A 20,732-nucleotide genomic window follows, 5' to 3' on the forward strand; every position below is an offset into this window, starting at 1 on the left:
GTACACACACTCACCCCTGTTCTCACTGCCCAGGTACACACACTCACCCCTGTTCTCACTGCCCAGGTACACACACTCACCCCTGTTCTGACTGCCCAGGTACACACACTCACCCCTGTTCTGACTGCCCAGGTACACACACTCACCCCTGTTCTGACTGCCCAGGTACACACACTCACCCCTGTTCTGACTGCCCAGGTACACACACTCACCCCTGTTCTCACTGCCCAGGTACACACACTCACCCCTGTTCTCACTGCCCAGGTACACACACTCACCCCTGTTCTCACTGCCCAGGTACACACACTCACCCCTGTTCTGACTGCCCAGGTACACACACTCACCCCTGTTCTCACTGCCCAGGTACACACACTCACCCCTGTTCTGACTGCCCAGGTACACACACTCACCCCTGTTCTGACTGCCCAGGTACACACACTCACCCCTGTTCTCACTGCCCAGGTACACACACTCACCCCTGTTCTCACTGCCCAGGTACACACACACTCACCCCTGTTCTCACTGCCCAGGTACACACACTCACACCTGTTCTCACTGCCCAGGTACACACACTCACCCCTGTTCTCACTGCCCAGGTACACACACTCACCCCTGTTCTGACTGCCCAGGTACACACACTCACCCCTGTCTCACTGCCCAGGTACACACACTCACCCCTGTTCTCACTGCCCAGGTACACACACTCACCCCTGTTCTCACTGCCCAGGTACACACACTCACCCCTGTTCTCACTGCCCAGGTACACACACTCACCCCTGTTCTCACTGCCCAGGTACACACACTCACCCCTGTTCTGACTGCCCAGGCACACACACTCACCCCTGTTCTGACTGCCCAGGTACACACACTCACCCCTGTTCTCACTGCCCAGGCACACACTCACCTCTGTTCTCACTGCCCAGGTACACACACTCACCCCTGTTCTGACTGCCCAGGTACACACACTCACTCCTGCCTGTTCTCACTGCCCAGGTACATTACAACCTCTATTCTCTATCCGTTACCCTGACATTACAACCTCTCTATCCACGACCCTGGCATTACAACCTCTCTATCCACGACCCTGGCATTACAACCTATATTCTCTACCCATTACCCTGGCATTACAACCTCTATTCTCTACCCATTACCCTGGCATTACAACCTATATTCTCTACCCATTACCCTGGCATTACAGCCTATATTCTCTATCCACTACCCTGGCATTACAACCTCTATTCTCTACCCATGGCATTACAACCTCTATTCTCTACCCACTACCCTGGCATTACAACCTCTATCCTCTATCCACTGCCCTGGCATTACAACCTCTATTCTCTACCCTGGCATTACAACCTCTATCCTCTATCCATTACCCTGGCATTACAACCTCCATTCACTTCCCTGGCATTACAACCTCTATTCTCTATCCATTACCCTGGCATTACAACCTCTGTTCTCTATCCATTACCCTGGCATTACAACCTCTATTCTCTATCCATTACCCTGGCATTACAACCTCTGTTCATTTCCCTGGCATTACAACCTCTATTCTCTATCCATTACCCTGGCATTACAACCTCTATTCATTTCCCTGGCATTACAACCTCTATTCTCTATCCATTACCCTGGCATTACAACCTCTATTCTCTATCCATTACCCTGGCATTACAACCTCCATTCATTTCCCTGGCATTACAACCTCTATTCTCTATCCATTACCCTGGCATTACAACCTCCATTCATTTCCCTGACATTACAACCTCTATTCTCTACCCACTACCCTGGCATTACAACCTCTATTCTCTATCCATTACCCTGGCATTACAACCTCTATTCTCTATCCACTACCCTGGCATTACAACCTCTATTCTCTATCCATTACCCTGGCATTACAACCTCTATTCATTTCCCTGGCATTACAACCTCTATCCTCTATCCATTACCCTGGCATTACAACCTCTATTCATTTCCCTGGCATTACAACCTCTATTCTCTACCCACTACCCTGGCATTACAACCTCTATTCTCTATCCATTACCCTGGCATTACAACCTCTATTCTCTATCCACTACCCTGGCATTACAACCTCTATTCTCTATCCATTACCCTGGCATTACAACCTCCATTCTCTACTTCCATGGCATTACAACCTCTATTCTCTATCCATTACCCTGGCATTACAACCTCTATTCTCTACCCATTACCCTGGCATTACAACCTCTATTCTCTATCCATTACCCTGGCATTACAACCTCTATTCTCTATCCATTACCCTGGCATTACAACCTCTATTCTCTATCCATTACCCTGGCATTACAACCTCCATTCACTTCCCTGGCATTACAACCTCTATTCTCTATCCATTACCCTGGCATTACAACCTCTATTCTCTACCCACTACCCTGGCATTACAACCTCTATTCTCTACCCACTACCCTGGCATTACAACCTCTATTCTCTACCCACTACCCTGGCATTACAACCTCTATTCTCTATCCATTACCCTGGCATTACAACCTCTATTCTCTATCCACTACCCTGGCATTACAACCTCTATTCTCTACCCACTACCCTGGCATTACAACCTCTATTCTCTATCCACTACCCTGGCATTACAACCTCTATTCTCTATCCACTACCCTGGCATTACAACCTCTATTCTCTACCCACTACCCTGGCATTACAACCTCTATTCTCTATCCATTACCCTGGCATTACAACCTCTATTCTCTACCACTACCCTGGCATTACAACCTCTATTCTCTATCCACTGCCCTGGCATTACAACCTCTATTCTCTATCCATTACCCTGGCATTACAACCTCTATCCTCTACCCACTACCCTGGCATTACAACCTCTATCCTCTACCCACTACCCTGGCATTACAACCTCTATCCTCTACCCTGGCATTACAACCTCTATTCTGAACCCATTACCCTGGCATTACAACCTCTATTCTCAACCCATTACCTTGGCATTACAACCTCTATTCTCTACCCATTACCCTGGCATTAAAACCTCTATTCTCTATCCATTACCCTGGCATTACAACCTCTATTCTCTACCCACTACCCTGGCATTACAACCTCTATTCTCTATCCATTACAACATCTATTCTCTATCCATTACCCTGGCATTACAACCTCTATTCTCTACCCACTAACCTGGCATTACAACCTCTATTCTCTACCCATTACCCTGTCATTACAACCTCTATTCTCTACCCTGGCATTACAATCTCTATTCTCTAGCCATTACCCTGGCATTAAAACCTCTATTCTTTACCCAATACCCTGGCATTACAACCTCTATTCTCTACCCACTAACCTGGCATTACAACCTCTATTCTCTACCCTGGCATTAAAACCTCTATTCTCCACCCACTAACCTGGCATTACAACCTCTATTCCATACCCATTACCCTGGCATTACAACCTCTATTCTCTACCCATTACCCTGGCATTACAACCTCTATTCTCTACCCATTACCCTGACATTACAACCTCTATTCTCTACCCATTACCCTGGCATTACAACCTCTCTCTATCCATTACCCTGACATTACAACCTCTATTCTCTACCCATTACCCTGACATTACAACCTCTATTCTCTATCCATTACCCTGGCATTACAACCTCTATTCTCTATCCATTACCCTGGCATTACAACCTCTATTCTCTATCCATTACCCTGGCATTACAACCTCTATTCTCTATCCATTACCCTGGCATTACAACCTCTATTCTCTACCCATTACCCTGGCATTACAACCTCTTCTCTATCCATTACCCTGGCATTACAACCTCTATTCTCTACCCACTACCCTGGCATTACAACCTCTATTCTCTACCCTGGCATTAAAACCTCTATTCTCTACCCATTACCCTGGCATTACAACCTCTATTCCATACCCATTACCCTGGCATTACAACCTCTATTCTCTACCCATTACCCTGGCATTACAACCTCTATTCTCTATCCATTACCCTGGCATTACAACCTCTATTCTCTACCCATTACCCTGGCATTACAACCTCTCTCTATCCATTACCCTGGCATTACAACCTCTATTCTCTACCCATTACCCTGGCATTACAACCTCTATTCTCTATCCATTACCCTGGCATTACAACCTCTATTCTCTATCCATTACCCTGGCATTACAACCTCTATTCTCTATCCATTACCCTGGCATTACAACCTCTATTCTCTATCCATTACCCTGGCATTACAACCTCTATTCTCTATCCATTACCCTGGCATTACAACCTCTATTCTCTATCCATTACCCTGGCATTACAACCTCTATTCTCTATCCATTACCCTGGCATTACAACCTCTATCCTCTATCCACTACCCTGGCATTACAACCTCTCTATCCACTACCCTGGCATTACAACCTCTATCCTCTATCCACGACCCTGGCATTACAACCTCTATCCTCTATCCACTACCCTGGCATTACAACCTCTCTATCCACGACCCTGGCATTACAACCTCTATCCTCTATCCACGACCCTGGCATTACAACCTCTATTCTCTACCCATTACCCTGGCATTACAACCTCTATCCTCTATCCATTACCCTGGCATTACAGCCAATATTCTCTATCCATTACCCTGGCATTACAACCTCTATTCTCTATCCATTACCCTGGCATTACAACCTCTATTCTCTACCCACTACCCTGGCATTACAACCTCTATTCTCTACCCTGGCATTACAACCTCTATTCTCTATCCCCCTGGCATTACAACCTCTATTCTCTATCCATTACCCTGGCATTACAACCTCTATTCTCTATCCATTACCCTGGCATTACAACCTCTATTCTCTACCCACTACCCTGGCATTACAACCTCTATTCTCTACCCACTACCCTGGCATTACAACCTCTATTCTCTACCCATTACCCTGGCATTACAACCTCTATTCTCTACCCTGGCATTACAACCTCTATTCTCTATCCATTACCCTGGCATTACAACCTCTATTCTCTATCCATTACCCTGGCATTACAACCTCTATTCTCTACCCATTACCCTGGCATTACAACCTCTATTCTCTATCCACTACCCTGGCATTACAACCTCTATTCTCTACCCATTACCCTGGCATTACAACCTCTATTCTCTACCCATTACCCTGGCATTACAACCTCTATTCTCTACCCATTACCCTGGCATTACAACCTCTATTCTCTACCCACTACCCTGGCATTACAACCTCTATTCTCTACCCACTACCCTGGCATTACAACCTCTATTCTCTATCCATTACCCTGGCATTACAACCTCTATTCTCTACCCATTACCCTGGCATTACAACCTCTATTCTCTACCCATTACCCTGGCATTACAACCTCTATTCTCTACCCATTACCCTGGCATTACAACCTCTATTCTCTACCCATTACCCTGGCATTACAACCTCTATTCTCTATCCATTACCCTGGCATTACAACCTCTATTCTCTACCCACTAACCTGGCATTACAACCTCTATTCTCTACCATTACTGGCATTACAACCTCTATTCTCTACCCATTACCCTGGCATTACAACCTCTATTCTCTATCCATTACCCTGGCATTACAACCTCTATTCTCTACCCATTACCCTGGCATTACAACCTCTATTCTCTATCCATTACCCTGGCATTACAACCTCTATTCTCTACCCATACCCTGGCATTACAACCTCTATTCTCTATTACCATTACCCTGGCATTACAACTCTCTATTCCCTGGCATTACAACCTCTATTCTCTACCCATTACCCTGGCATTACAACCTCTATTCTCTACCCATTACCCTGGCATTACAACCTCTATTCTCTACCCATTACCCTGGCATTACAACCTCTATTCTCTACCCATTACCCTGGCATTACAACCTCTATTCTCTATCCATTATACCCTGGCATTAAACCTCTATTCTCTATATTATGGCATTACAACCTCTATTCTCTATCCATTACCCTGGCATTACAACCTCTATTCTCTACCCATTACCCTGGCATTACAACCTCTATTCTCTATCCATTACATTACAACCTCTATTCTCTACCCATTACCCTGGCATTACAACCTCTATTCTCTACCCATTACCCTGGCATTACAACCTCTATTCTCTACCCATTACCTGGCATTACAACCTCTATTCTCTACCCATTACCCTGGCATTACAACCTCTATTCTCTATTACCCTGGCATTACAACCTCTATTCCTATCCATTACCCTGGCATTACAACCTCTATTCTCTACCCACTACCCTGGCATTACAACCTCTATTCTCTACCCATTACCCTGGCATTACAACCTCTATTCTCTATCCATTACCCTGGCATTACAACCTCTATTCTCTATCCATTACCCTGGCATTACAACCTCTATTCTCTATCCATTACCCTGGCATTACAACCTCTATTCTCTACCCTGGCATTACAACCTCTATTCTCTATCCATTACCCTGGCATTACAACCTCTATTCTCTATCCATTACCCTGGCATTACAACCTCTATTCTCTATCCATTACCCTGGCATTACAACCTCTATTCTCTACCCTGGCATTACAGCCAATATTCTCTACCCTGGCATTACAGCCAATATTCTCTACCCTGGCATTACAACCTCTATTCTCTATCCATTACCCTGGCATTACAACCTCTATTCTCTATCCACTACCCTGGCATTACAACCTCTATTCTCTATCCATTACCCTGGCATTACAACCTCTATTCTCTATCCATTACCCTGGCATTACAACCTCTATTCTCTATCCATTACCCTGGCATTACAACCTCTATTCTCTACCCATTACCCTGGCATTACAACCTCTATTCTCTATCCATTACCCTGGCATTACAACCTCTATTCTCTACCCATTACCCTGGCATTACAACCTCTATTCTCTATCCATTACCCTGGCATTACAACCTCTATTCTCTACCCATTACCCTGGCATTACAACCTCTATTCTCTACCCATTACCCTGGCATTACAACCTCTATTCTCTATCCATTACCCTGGCATTACAACCTCTATTCTCTACCCATTACCCTGGCATTACAACCTCTATTCTCTACCCATTACCCTGGCATTACAACCTCTATTCTCTACCCATTACCCTGGCATTAAAACCTCTATTCTCTATCCATTACCCTGGCATTACATCTATTCTCTATCCATTACCCTGGCATTACAACCTCTATTCTCTACCCATTACCCTGGCATTACAACCTCTATTCTATCCATTACCCTGGCATTACAACCTATTTCTATCCATTACCCTGGCATTACAACCTCTATTCTCTACCATTACCCTGGCATTACAACCTCTATTCTCTATCCATTACCCTGGCATTACAACCTCTATTCTCTACCCATTACCCTGGCATTACAACCTCTATTCTCTATCCATTACCCTGGCATTACAACCTCTATTCTCTACCATTACCCTGGCATTACAACCTCTATTCTCTATCCATTACCCTGGCATTACAACCTCTATTCTCTACCATTACCCTGGCATTACAACCTCTATTCTCTATCCATTACCCTGGCATTACAACCTCTATTCTCTATCCATTACCCTGGCATTACAACCTCTATTCTCTACTTACCCTGGCATTACAACCTCTATCCTCTACCCTGGCATTACAACCTCTATCCTCTATCCATTACCCTGGCATTACAACCTCTATCCTCTATCCATTACCCTGGCATTACAGCCTATATTCTCTACCCTGGCATTACAACCTCTATTCTCTATCCACTGCCCTGGCATTACAACCTCTATTCTCTATCCATTACCCTGGCATTACAGCCTATATTCTCTATCCATTACCCTGGCATTACAACCTCTATCCTCTACCCATTTTCCTGGCATTACAGCCTATATTCACTACCCATTTTCCTGGCATTACAGCCTATATTCTCTATCCATTACCCTGGCATTACAACCTCTATCCTCTACCCACTACCCTGGCATTACAACCTCTATTCACTAACCATTTCCCTGGCATTACAACCTCTATTCTCTATCCGTTACCCTGGCATTACAACCTCTATTCTACCCATTTCCCTGGCATTACAACCTCTATCCTCTACCCACTACCCTGGCATTACAACCTCTATTCTCTATCCTCTACCCTGGCATTACAACCTCTATTCTCTATCCATTACCCTGGCATTACAACCTCTATTCTCTATCCATTACCCTGGCATTACAACCTCTATTCTCTATCCACTACCCTGGCATTACAACCTCCATTCTCTACCCTGGCATTACAACCTCTATTCTCTACCCATTACCCTGGCATTACAACCTCTATTCTCTATCCATTACCCTGGCATTACAACCTCTATTTGCTATCCTCTACCCTGGAATTACAACTCTATCCTCTACCCTGGCATTACAACCTCTATTCTCTATCCATTCCCTGGCATTACAACCTCTATTCTCTATCCATTACCCTGGCATTACAACTCTATTCTCTATTACCCTCTATTCTCTACCCTGGCATTACAACCTCTATTCTCTATCCATTACCCTGGCATTAAAACCTCTATTCTCTACCCAATACCCTGGCATTACAACCTATATTCTCTCCACTACCCTGGCATTACAACCTCTATTCTCTATCCATTACCCTGGCATTACAACCTCTATTCTCTATCCATTACCCTGGCATTACAGCCTATTCTCTATCCTGGCATTACAACTCTATTCTCTACCCACTACCCTGGCATTACAACCTCTATTCTCTACCCACTACCCTGGCATTACAACCTCTATTTGCTATCCATTACCCTGGAATTACAACCTCTATTCTCTATCCATCTACCCTGGCATTACAACCTCTATTCTCTATCCTCTTCCCTGGCATTACAACCTCTATTCTCTATTACCCTGGCATTAAAACTCTATTCTCTACCCTGGCATTACAACATTCTACCCTGGCATTACAACCTCTATTCTCTAGCCATTACCCTGGCATTAAAACCTCTATTCTCTACCCAATACATTACCCTGGCATTACAACCTATTCTCTACCCATTACCCTGGCATTACAACCTCTATTCTCTATTACCATTACAACCTCTATTCTCTATCCACTACCCTGGCATTACAACCTCTATTCTCTACCCATTACCCTGGCATTACAACCCTATTCTCTATCCATTACAACATCTATTCTATCCATTACCCTGGCATTACAACCTCTATTCTCTACCCATTACCCTGGCATTACAACCTCTATTCTCTACCCATTACCCTGGCATTACAACCTCTATTCTCTACCCATTACCCTGGCATTACAACCTCTATTCTCTACCCATTACATTACAACCTCTATTCTCTATCCATTACAACATCTATTCTCTATCCATTACCCTGGCATTACAACCTCTATTCTCTACCCAATACCCTGGCATTACAACCTCTATTCTCTACCCATTACCCTGGCATTACAACCTCTATTCTCTACCCACTACCCTGGCATTACAACCTCTATTCTCTACCCATTACCCTGGCATTACAACCTCTATTCTCAACCCATTACCCTGGCATTACAACCTCTATTCTCTACCCATTACCCTGGCATTACAACTCTATTCTCTACCCATTACCCTGGCATTACAACCTCTATTCTCAACCCATTACCCTGGCATTACAACCTCTATTCTCTACCCACTACCCTGGCATTACAACCTCTATTCTCTACCCATTACCTTGGATTACAACCTATATTCTCTATCCATTACCCTGGCATTACAACCTCTATTCTCTACCCATTACCCTGGCATTACAACCTCTATTCTCTACCCATTACAACCCTATTCTCTATCCATTACCCTGGCATTACAACTCTATTCTCTACCCATTACCCTGGCATTACAACCTCTATTCTCTATCCTTACCCTGGCATTACAACCTCTATTCTCTACCCTGGCATTAAAACCTCTATTCTACCCATTACCCTGGCATTAAAACCTCTATTCTCTACCCATTACCCTGGCATTACAACCTCTATTCTCTATCCATTACCCTGGCATTACAACCTCTATTCTCTACCCATTACCCTGGCATTACAACCTCTATTCTCTACCCATTACCCTGGCATTACAACCTCTATTCTCTATCCATTACCCTGGCATTACAACCTCTATTCTCTATCCATTACCCTGGCATTACAGCCAATATTCTCAACCCATTACCCTGGCATTACAACCTCTATTCTCAACCCATTACCCTGGCATTACAGCCAATATTCTCAACCCATTACCCTGGCATTACAACCTCTATTCTCAACCCATTACCCTGGCATTACAACCTCTATTCTCAACCCATTACCCTGGCATTACAGCCAATATTCCATTACCCTGGCATTACAACCTATGTTCTCTATCCATTACCCTGGCATTACAACCTCTATTCTCTACCCATTACCCTGGCATTACAACCTCTATTCTCTACCCATTACCCTGGCATTACAACCTCTATTCTCTATCCATTACCCTGGCATTACAACCTCTATTCTACCCATTACCCTGGCATTACAACCTCTATTCTCTACCCATTACCCTGGCATTACAACCTCTATTCTCTATCCACGACCCTGGCATTACAGCCAATATTCTCAACCCATTACCCTGGCATTACAACCTCTATTCTCAACCCATTACCCTGGCATTACAGCCTATTCTCTACCCATTACCCTGGCATTACAACCTCTATTCTCAACCCATTACCCTGGCATTACAGCCAATATTCTCTACCCTGGCATTACAGCCTACCTCTATCCATTACAACCTCTATTCTCTATTACAACTCTATTCTCTATCCATTACCCTGGCATTACAACCTCTATTCTCTACCCATTACCTGGCATTACAACCTCTATTCTCCTATCCCATTACAACCTCTATTCTCTACCCATTACAACCTCTATTCTCTATCCATTACCCTGGCATTACAACCTCTATTCTCTACCCACTAACCTGGCATTACAACCTGGCCCATTACAACCTCTATTCTCTATCCATTACCCTGGCATTACAACCTCATTCTCTACCCACTAACCTGGCATTACAACCTCTATTCTCTATCCATTACCCTGGCATTAAAACCTCTATTCTCTACCCATTACTGGCATTACAACTCTATTCTCTATCCATTACCCTGGCATTACAACCCCTATTCTCTACCCATTACCCTGGCATTACAACCTCTATTCTCTATCCACGACCCTGGCATTTCAGCCTATATTCTCTACCCTGGCATTAAAACCTCTATTCTCTATCCATTACCCTGGCATTACAACCTCTATTCTCTATCCATTACAACCTATATTCTCTATCCACTACCCTGGCATTATAACCTCTATTCTCTACCCATTACCTGGCATTACAACCATTCTCTATCCTCTACCCTGGCATTACAACCTCTTTTCTACCCATTACCCTGTCATTACAACCTCTATTCTCTATCCATTACAACCTATTTCTATCCACTACCCTGGCATTACAACCTCTATTCTCTACCCATTACCCTGGCATTACAACCTCTATTCTCTATCCATTACCCTGGCATTACAACCTCTATTCTCTACCCATTACCCTGGCATTACAACCTCTATTCTCTATCCATTACCCTGGCATTACAACCTCTATTCTCTATCCATTACCCTGGCATTACAACCTCTATTCTCTATCCACGACCCTATTTCAGCATATACCCTGGCATTACAACTCTATTCTCTACCCACTACCCTGGCATTACAACCTCTATTTGCTATCCTCTACCCTGGCATTAAAACCTATATTCTCTATCCATTACCCTGGCATTACAACCTCTATTCTCTATCCTCTACCCTGGCATTACAACCTCTATTCTCTACCCATTACCCTGGCATTACAACCTCTATTCTCTATCCATTACCCTGGCATTACAACCTCTATTCTCTATCCACGACCCTGGCATTTCAGCCTATATTCTCTACCCTGGCATTACAACCTCTATTCTACCCACTACCCTGGCATTACAACCTCTATTCTCTACCCACTACCCTGGCATTACAACCTCTATTTGCTATCCTCTACCCTGGAATTACAACCTCTATCCTCTACCCTGGCATTACAACCTCTATTCTCTATCCTCTTCCCTGGCATTACAACCTCCATTCTCTACACATTACCCTGGCATTAAAATCTCTATTCTCTACCCTGGCATTACAACCCTATTCTCTACCCTGGCATTACAACCTCTATTCTCTAGCCATTACCCTGGCATTAAAACCTATATTCTCTACCCAATACCCTGGCATTACAACCTATATTCTCTACCCTGGCATTACAACCTCTATTCTCTACCCATTACCCTGGCATTAAAACCTCTATTCTCTATCCATTACCCATCTATTCTCTATCCACTACCCTGGCATTACAACCTCTATTCTCTACCCATTACCCTGGCATTACACCCTCTATTCTCTATCCATTACAACCTATTTCTATCCATTACCCTGGCATTACAACCTCTATTCTCTACCCATTACCCTGGCATTAAAACCTCTATTCTCTACCCAATACCCTGGCATTACAACCTCTATTCTCTACCCACTAACCTGGCATTACAACCTCTATTCTCTACCCTGGCATTACAACATCTATTCTCTACCCATTACCCTGACATTACAACCTCTCTATCCATTACCCTGGCATTACAACCTCTATTCTCTATCCATTACCCTGGCATTACAACCTCTATTCTCTACCCATTACCCTGGCATTACAACCTCTATTCTCTATCCATTACAACAACCCTATTCTCTATCCATTACCCTGGCATTACAACCTCTATTCTCTACCCAATACCCTGGCATTACAACCTCTATTCTCTACCCACTAACCTGGCATTACAACCTCTATTCTCTACCCCCTGGCATTACAACATCTATTCTCTACCCATTACCCTGGCATTACAACCTCTCTATCCATTACCCTGGCATTACAACCTCTATCCTCTATCCATTACCCTGGCATTACAACCTCCATTCTACCATTACCCTGGCATTACAACCTCTATTCTCTACCCATTACCCTGGCATTACAACCTCTATTCTCTATCCATTACCCTGGCATTACAATCTCTATTCTCTATCCATTACCCTGGCATTACAACCTCTATTCTCTACCCACTACCCTGGCATTACAACCTCTATTCTCTACCCATTACCCTGGCATTACAACCTCTATTCCTACCCACTACCCTGGTATTACAACCTCTATTCTCTACCCATTACCCTGGCATTACAACCTCTATTCTCTACCCATTACCCTGGCATTACAACCTCTATTCCCTACCCACTAACCTGGTATTACAACCTCTATTCTCTTACCCTGGCATTACAACCTCTATTCCATACCCATTACCCTGGCATTACAACCTCTATTCTCTATCCATTACCCTGACATTACAACCTCTATTCTCTATCCATTACCCTGGCATTACAACCTCTATTCTCTATCCATTACCCTGACATTACAACCTCTATTCTCTACCCACTACCCTGGCATTACAACCTCTATTCTCCACCCACTACCCTGGCATTACAACCTCTATTCTCTACCCATTACCCTGACATTACAACCTCTATCTATCCACGACCCTGGCATTACAACCTCTATTCTCTATCCATTACCCTGACATTACAACCTCTATTCTCTACCCATTACCCTGGCATTACAACCTCTATTCTCTACCCACTACCCTGGCATTACAACCTCTATTCTCTATCCATTACCCTGGCATTACAACCTTCTCTATCCATTACCCTGACATTACAACCTCTATTCTATCCATTACCCTGACATTACAACCTCTATTCTCTACCCATTACCCTGGCATTACAACCTCTTCTATCCATTACCCTGGCATTACAACCTCTATTCTCTATCCATTACCCTGGCATTACAACCTCTATTCTCTACCCATTACCCTGGCATTACAACCTCTATTCTCTACCCACTACCCTGGCATTACAACCTCTATTCTCTATCCATTACAACCTCTATTCTCTATCCATTACAACCTCTATTCTCTATCCATTACAACCTCTATTCTACCCATTACAACCTCTATTCTCTACCCATTACAACCTCTATTCTCTACCCATTACCCTAGCATTACAACCTCCATTCTCTACCCTGGCATTACAACCTCTATTCTCTACCCATTACCCTGGCATTACAACCTCTATTCTCTATCCATTACCCTGGCATTACATTCTCTATCCGTTACCCTGGCATTACAACCTCTATTCTCTCCCCATTACCCTGGCATTACAACCTCTATTCTCTTCCCTGGCATTACAACCTCTATTCTCTCCCCACTACCCTAGCATTACAACCTCTATTCTCTTCCCTGGCATTACAACCTCTCTCTATCCATTACTGGCATTACAATCTCTATTCTCTATCCATTACCCTGGCATTACTACCTCTTCTCTACCCATTAGCCTGGCATTACAACCTATATTCTCTACCCTGGCATTACAACCTCTATTCTCTATCCATTACCCTGGCATTACAACCTCTATTCTCTACCCACTACCCTGGCATTACAACCTCTATTCTCTACCCATTGCCCTGGCATTACAACCTCTATTCTCTACCCATTACCCTGGCATTACAACCTCTATTCTCTATCCACTACCCTGGCATTACAACCTCCATCTACCCACTACCCTGGCATTACAACCTCTATTCTCTACCATTACCTGGCATTACAACATATATTCTCTACCCATTACCCTGGCATTACAACCTCTATCCTCTACCCATTACCCTGGCATTACAACCTCTATTCTCTACCCATTACCCTGGCATTACAACCTCTATTCTCTACCCACTACCCTGGCATTACAACCTCTATTCTCTACCATTACCCTGGCATTACAACCTATTCTCTACCCTGGCATTACAGCCTATATTCTCCCATTACCCTGGCATTACAACCTCTATTCTCTACCCATTACCCTGGCATTACAACCTCTATTCTCTACCCATTACCCTGGCATTACAACCTCTATTCTCTATCCATTACCCTGGCATTACAACCTCTATTCTCTATCCATTACATCCTCTATTCTCTACCCATTACCCTGGCATTACAACCTCTATTCTCTACCCATTACCCTGGCATTACAACCTCTATTCTCTATCCATTACCCTGGCATTACAACCTCTATTCTCTATCCATTACCCTGGCATTACAACCTCCATTCTCTACCCTACCCTGGCATTACAACCTCTATTCTCTACCCATTACCCTGGCATTACAACCTCTATCCTCTATCCATTACCCTGGCATTACAACCTCTATTCTCTATCCATTACCCTGGCATTACAACCTCTATTCTCTATCCATTACCCTGGCATTACAACCTCTATTCTCTACCCATTACAACCCTGGCATTACAACCTCTTCTCTATCCATTACTGGCATTACAACCTCTATTCTCTACCCATTACCCTGGCATTACAACCTCTATTCTCTACCCATTACCCTGGCATTACAACCTCTATCCATTACCCTGGCATTACAAACTCTATTCTCTATCCCCCTGGCATTACAACCTCTCTATCCATTACCCTGGCATTACAACCTCTATTCTCTATCCATTACCCTGGCATTACAACCTCTTTCTCTACCCATTACCCTGGCATTACAACCTCTTCTCTACCCATTACCCTGGCATTACAACCTCTTCTCTACCCATTACCCTGGCATTACAACCTCTATTCTCTACCCATTACCCTGGCATTACAACCTCTATTCTCTACCCATTACCCTGGCATTACAACCTCTATTCTCTATCCATTACCCTGGCATTACAACCTCTATTCTCTATCCATTACCCTGGCATTACAACCTCTATTCTCTATCCATTACCCTGGCATTACAACCTCTATTCTCTACCCATTACCCTGGCATTACAACCTCTATTCTCTATCCATTACCCTGGCATTACAATCTCTATTCTCTATCCATTACCCTGGCATTACAACCTCTATTCTCTATCCATTACCCTGGCATTACAACCTCTATTCTCTCCCTGGCATTACAACCTGGCTATTATCTATCCATTACCCTGGCATTACAACCTATTCTCTATCCATTACTGGCATTACAACCTCCTATTCTCTATCCATTACCCTGGCATTACAACCTCTATTCTCTACCCATTACCCTGGCATTACAACCTCTATTCTCTATCCATTACCCTGGCATTACAACCTCTATTCCTCTACCCATTACCCTGGCATTACAACCTCTATTCTCTACCCATTACCCTGGCATTACAACCTCTATTCTCTACCCATTACCCTGGCATTACAACCTCTATTCTCTACCCATTACCCTGGCATTACAACCTCTATTCTCTACCATTACCCTGGCATTACAACCTCTATTCTCTATCCATTACCCTGGCATTACAACCTCTATTCTCTATCCATTACCCTGGCATTACAACCTCTATTCCTATCCATTACCCTGGCATTACAACCTCTTCTCTACCATTACCCTGGCATTACAACCTCTATCTCTACCCATTACCCTGGCATTACAACCTCTATTCTCTATTACCCTGGCATTACAACCTCTATTCTCTACCCATTACCCTGGCATTACAACCTCTATTCTCTACCCATTACCCTGATATTACAACCTCTATTCTCTATCCATTACCCTGGCATTACAACCTCTTTCTCTACCCATTACTGGCATTACAACCTCTATCCATGACCCTGGCATTACAACCTCTACTCTCTATCCATTACTGGCATTACAACCTCTATTCTCTACCCATTACCCTGGCATTACAACCTCTATTCTCTACCCATTACCCTGGCATTACAACCTCTATTCTCTATCCATTACCCTGACATTACAACCTCTCTATCCATGACCCTGGCATTACAACCTCTATTCCCTATCCATTACCCTGGCATTACAACCTCTTTCTCTACCCATTACCCTGGCATTACAACCTCTTTCTCTACCCATTACCCTGGCATTACAACCTCTATTCTCTACCCATTACCCTTGCATTACAACCTCTATTCTCTACCCATTACCCTGGCATTACAACCTCTATTCTCTACCCATTACCCTGATATTACAACCTCTATTCTCTATCCATTACCCTGGCATTACAACCTCTTCTCTACCCATTACTGGCATTACAACCTCTTCTATCCATGACCCTGGCATTACAACCTCTATCTCTACCCATTACTGGCATTACAACCTCTTCTCTACCCATTACCCTGGCATTACAACCTCTATTCTCTACCCATTACCCTGATATTACAACCTCTATTCTCTATCCATTACCCTGGCATTACAACCTCTTCTCTACCCATTACCCTGGCATTACAACCTCTCTATCCATGACCCTGGCATTACAACCTCTACTCTCTATCCATTACTGGCATTACAACCTCTTCTCTACCCATTACCCTGGCATTACAACCTCTATTCTCTACCCATTACCCTGGCATTACAACCTCTATTCTCTCCCCATTACTGGCATTACAACCTCTATTCTCTATCCATTACCCTGGCATTACAACCTCTCTCTATCCATTACTGGCATTACAATCTCTATTCTCTATCCATTACCCTGGCATTACAACCTCTATTCTCTACCCATTACCCTGGCATTACAACCTCTATTCTCTACCCATTACCCTGGCATTACAACCTCTATTCTCTACCCATTACCCTGGCATTACAACCTCTATTCTCTACCCATTACCCTGGCATTACAACCTCTCTCTCCATTGCCCACTAACCTGGCATTACAACCTCTATTATCTATCCATTACCCTGGCATTACAACCTCTCTCTATCCATTACTGGCATTACAATCCTATTCTCTATCCATTACCCTGGCATTACAACCTCTATTCTCTACCCATTACCCTGGCATTACAACCTCTATCCATTACTGGCATTACAATCTCTATTCTCTATCAACTACCCTGGCATTACAACCTCTTTCTATCCATTACCCTGGCATTACAACCTCTATTCTCTATCCACTACCCTGGCATTACAACCTCCATCCTCTACCCACTACCCTGGCATTACAACCTCTTCTCTACCCATTAGCCTGGCATTACAACCTCTATTCTCTACCCATTACCCTGGCATTACAACCTCTATTCTCTATCCACTACCCTGGCATTACAACCTCCATCCTCTACCCACTACCCTGGCATTACAACCTCTATTCTCTACCCTGGCATTACAACATATATTCTCTACCCACTACCCTGGCATTACAACCTCTATCCTCTACCCATTACCCTGACATTACAACCTCTCTATCCACGACCCTGGCATTACAACCTCTATCCTCTACCCACTACCCTGGCATTACAACCTCTATTCTCTACCCATTACCCTGGCATTACAGCCAATATTCTCTACCCTGGCATTACAACCTCTATCCTCTATCCATTACCCTGGCATTACAACCTCTATTCTCTACCCACTACCCTGGCATTACAACCTCTATTCTCTACCCACTACCCTGGCATTACAACCCATCTATTTACTCTATCCATTACAACCTCTATTCTCTACCCATTACAACCTCTATTCTCTATCCATTACATCCTCTATTCTCTACCCATTACCCTGGCATTACAACCTCTATTCTCTACCCATTACCCTGGCATTACAACCTCTATTCTCTACCCATTACCCTGGCATTACAACCTCTATTCTCTATCCATTACCCTGGCATTACAACCTCCATTCTCTACCCTGGCATTACAACCTCTATTCTCTACCCATTACCCTGGCATTACAACCTCTATTCTCTATCCATTACCCTGGCATTACAATCTCTATTCTCTATCCATTACCCTGGCATTACAACCTCTATTCTCTATCCATTACCCTGGCATTACAACCTCTATTCTCCCATCCCCTGGCATTACAACCTCTATTCTCTATCCATTACCCTGGCATTACAACCTCTCTATCCATTACCCTGGCATTACAATCTCTATTCTCTATCCATTACCCTGGCATTACAACCTCTATTCTCTACCCATTACCCTGGCATTACAACCTCTCTCTATCCATTACTGGCATTACAATCTCTATTCTCTATCCACTACCCTGGCATTACAACCTCTTCTCTATCCATTACCCTGGCATTACAACCTCTACTCTCTATCCATTACCCTGGCATTACAACCTCTTCTCTACCCATTAGCCTGGCATTACAACCTCTTCTCTACCCATTAGCCTGGCATTACAACCTCTTTCTCTACCCATTAGCCTGGCATTACAACCTCTATTCTCTACCCATTACCCTGGCATTACAACCTCTATTCTCTCCCCTGGCATTACAACCTCTATCTATCCATTACCCTGGCATTACAACCTCTCTCTATCCATTACTGGCATTACAATCTCTATTCTCTATCCATTACCCTGGCATTACAACCTCTATTCTCTACCCATTACCCTGGCATTACAACCTCTATTCTCTACCCATTACCCTGGCATTACAACCTCTATTCTCTACCCATTACCCTGGCATTACAACCTCTATTCTCTATCCATTACCCTGGCATTACAACCTCTATTCTCTCCCCACTAACCTGGCATTACAACCTCTATTCTCTATCCATTACCCTGGCATTACAACCTCTCTCTATCCATTACTGGCATTACAATCTCTATTCTCTATCCATTACCCTGGCATTACAACCTCTATTCTCTACCCATTACCCTGGCATTACAACCTCTATCCATTACTGGCATTACAATCTCTATTCTCTATCAACTACCCTGGCATTACAACCTCTTCTCTATCCATTACCCTGGCATTACAACCTCTATTCTCTACCCATTACCCTGGCATTACAACCTCTATTCTCTACCCATTACCCTGGCATTACAACCTCTATTCTCTACCCATTACCCTGGCATTACAACCTCTATTCTCTACCCATTACCCTGGCATTACAACCTCTATTCTCTACCCATTACCCTGGCATTACAACCTCTATTCTCTACCCATTACCCTGGCATTACAACCTCTATTCTCTATCCATTACCCTGGCATTACAACCTCCCTATTCTCTATCCATTACCCTGACATTACAACCTCTATTCTCTATCCATGACCCTGGCATTACAACCTCTACTCTCTATCCATTACCCTGGCATTACAACCTCTTTCTACCCATTACCCTGGCATTACAACCTCTATTCTCTACCCATTACCCTGGCATTACAACCTCTATTCTCTACCCATTACCCTGGCATTACAACCTCTATTCTCTACCCATTACCCTGGCATTACAACCTCTATTCTCTACCCATTACCCTGGCATTACAACCTCTATTCTCTATCCATTACCCTGGCATTACAACCTCTTTCTACCCATTACTGGCATTACAACCTCTATTCTATCCCTGGCATGACCCTGGCATTACAACCTCTATTCTCTATCCATTACTGGCATTACAACCTCTATTCTCTACCCATTACCCTGGCATTACAACCTCTATTCTCTACCCATTACCCTGGCATTACAACCTCTATTCTCTATCCATTACCCTGGCATTACAACCTCTCTCTCCATGACCCTGGCATTACAACCTCTACTTCTATCCATTACCCTGGCA

General features: G+C 43.8%; 1 protein-coding gene and 2 long non-coding RNA genes across 4 annotated transcripts in view; 2 read left to right on the forward strand and 1 right to left on the reverse strand.

Moving 5' to 3' along the window:
- LOC118379875 (NF-kappa-B essential modulator-like) overlaps positions 1-20,732 on the forward strand; it is a 63,871-nt gene that overhangs the window by 35,446 nt on the left and 7,693 nt on the right. The window lies entirely within an intron of this gene.
- Positions 66-455, forward strand: LOC127912329 (uncharacterized). 2 transcript variants are annotated; one of them, XR_008081878.1, is made up of 3 exons: positions 66-99; positions 265-330; positions 364-455. It is a non-coding gene; the product is annotated as an uncharacterized LOC127912329 (long non-coding RNA). The 2 variants fall into 2 exon arrangements; XR_008081879.1 differs by lacking the exon at positions 66-99 and adding an exon at positions 165-198.
- Positions 2,343-18,363, reverse strand: LOC127912328 (uncharacterized). The gene is made up of 5 exons (XR_008081877.1): positions 18,308-18,363; positions 7,671-7,704; positions 5,199-5,266; positions 4,571-4,638; positions 2,343-2,452 (listed from the first exon to the last, which is right to left on the reverse strand). It is a non-coding gene; the product is annotated as an uncharacterized LOC127912328 (long non-coding RNA).

The sequence above is a fragment of the Oncorhynchus keta genome, chromosome 27, assembly GCF_023373465.1.
Source record: "Oncorhynchus keta strain PuntledgeMale-10-30-2019 chromosome 27, Oket_V2, whole genome shotgun sequence".
Taxonomy (NCBI): domain Eukaryota; kingdom Metazoa; phylum Chordata; class Actinopteri; order Salmoniformes; family Salmonidae; genus Oncorhynchus; species Oncorhynchus keta.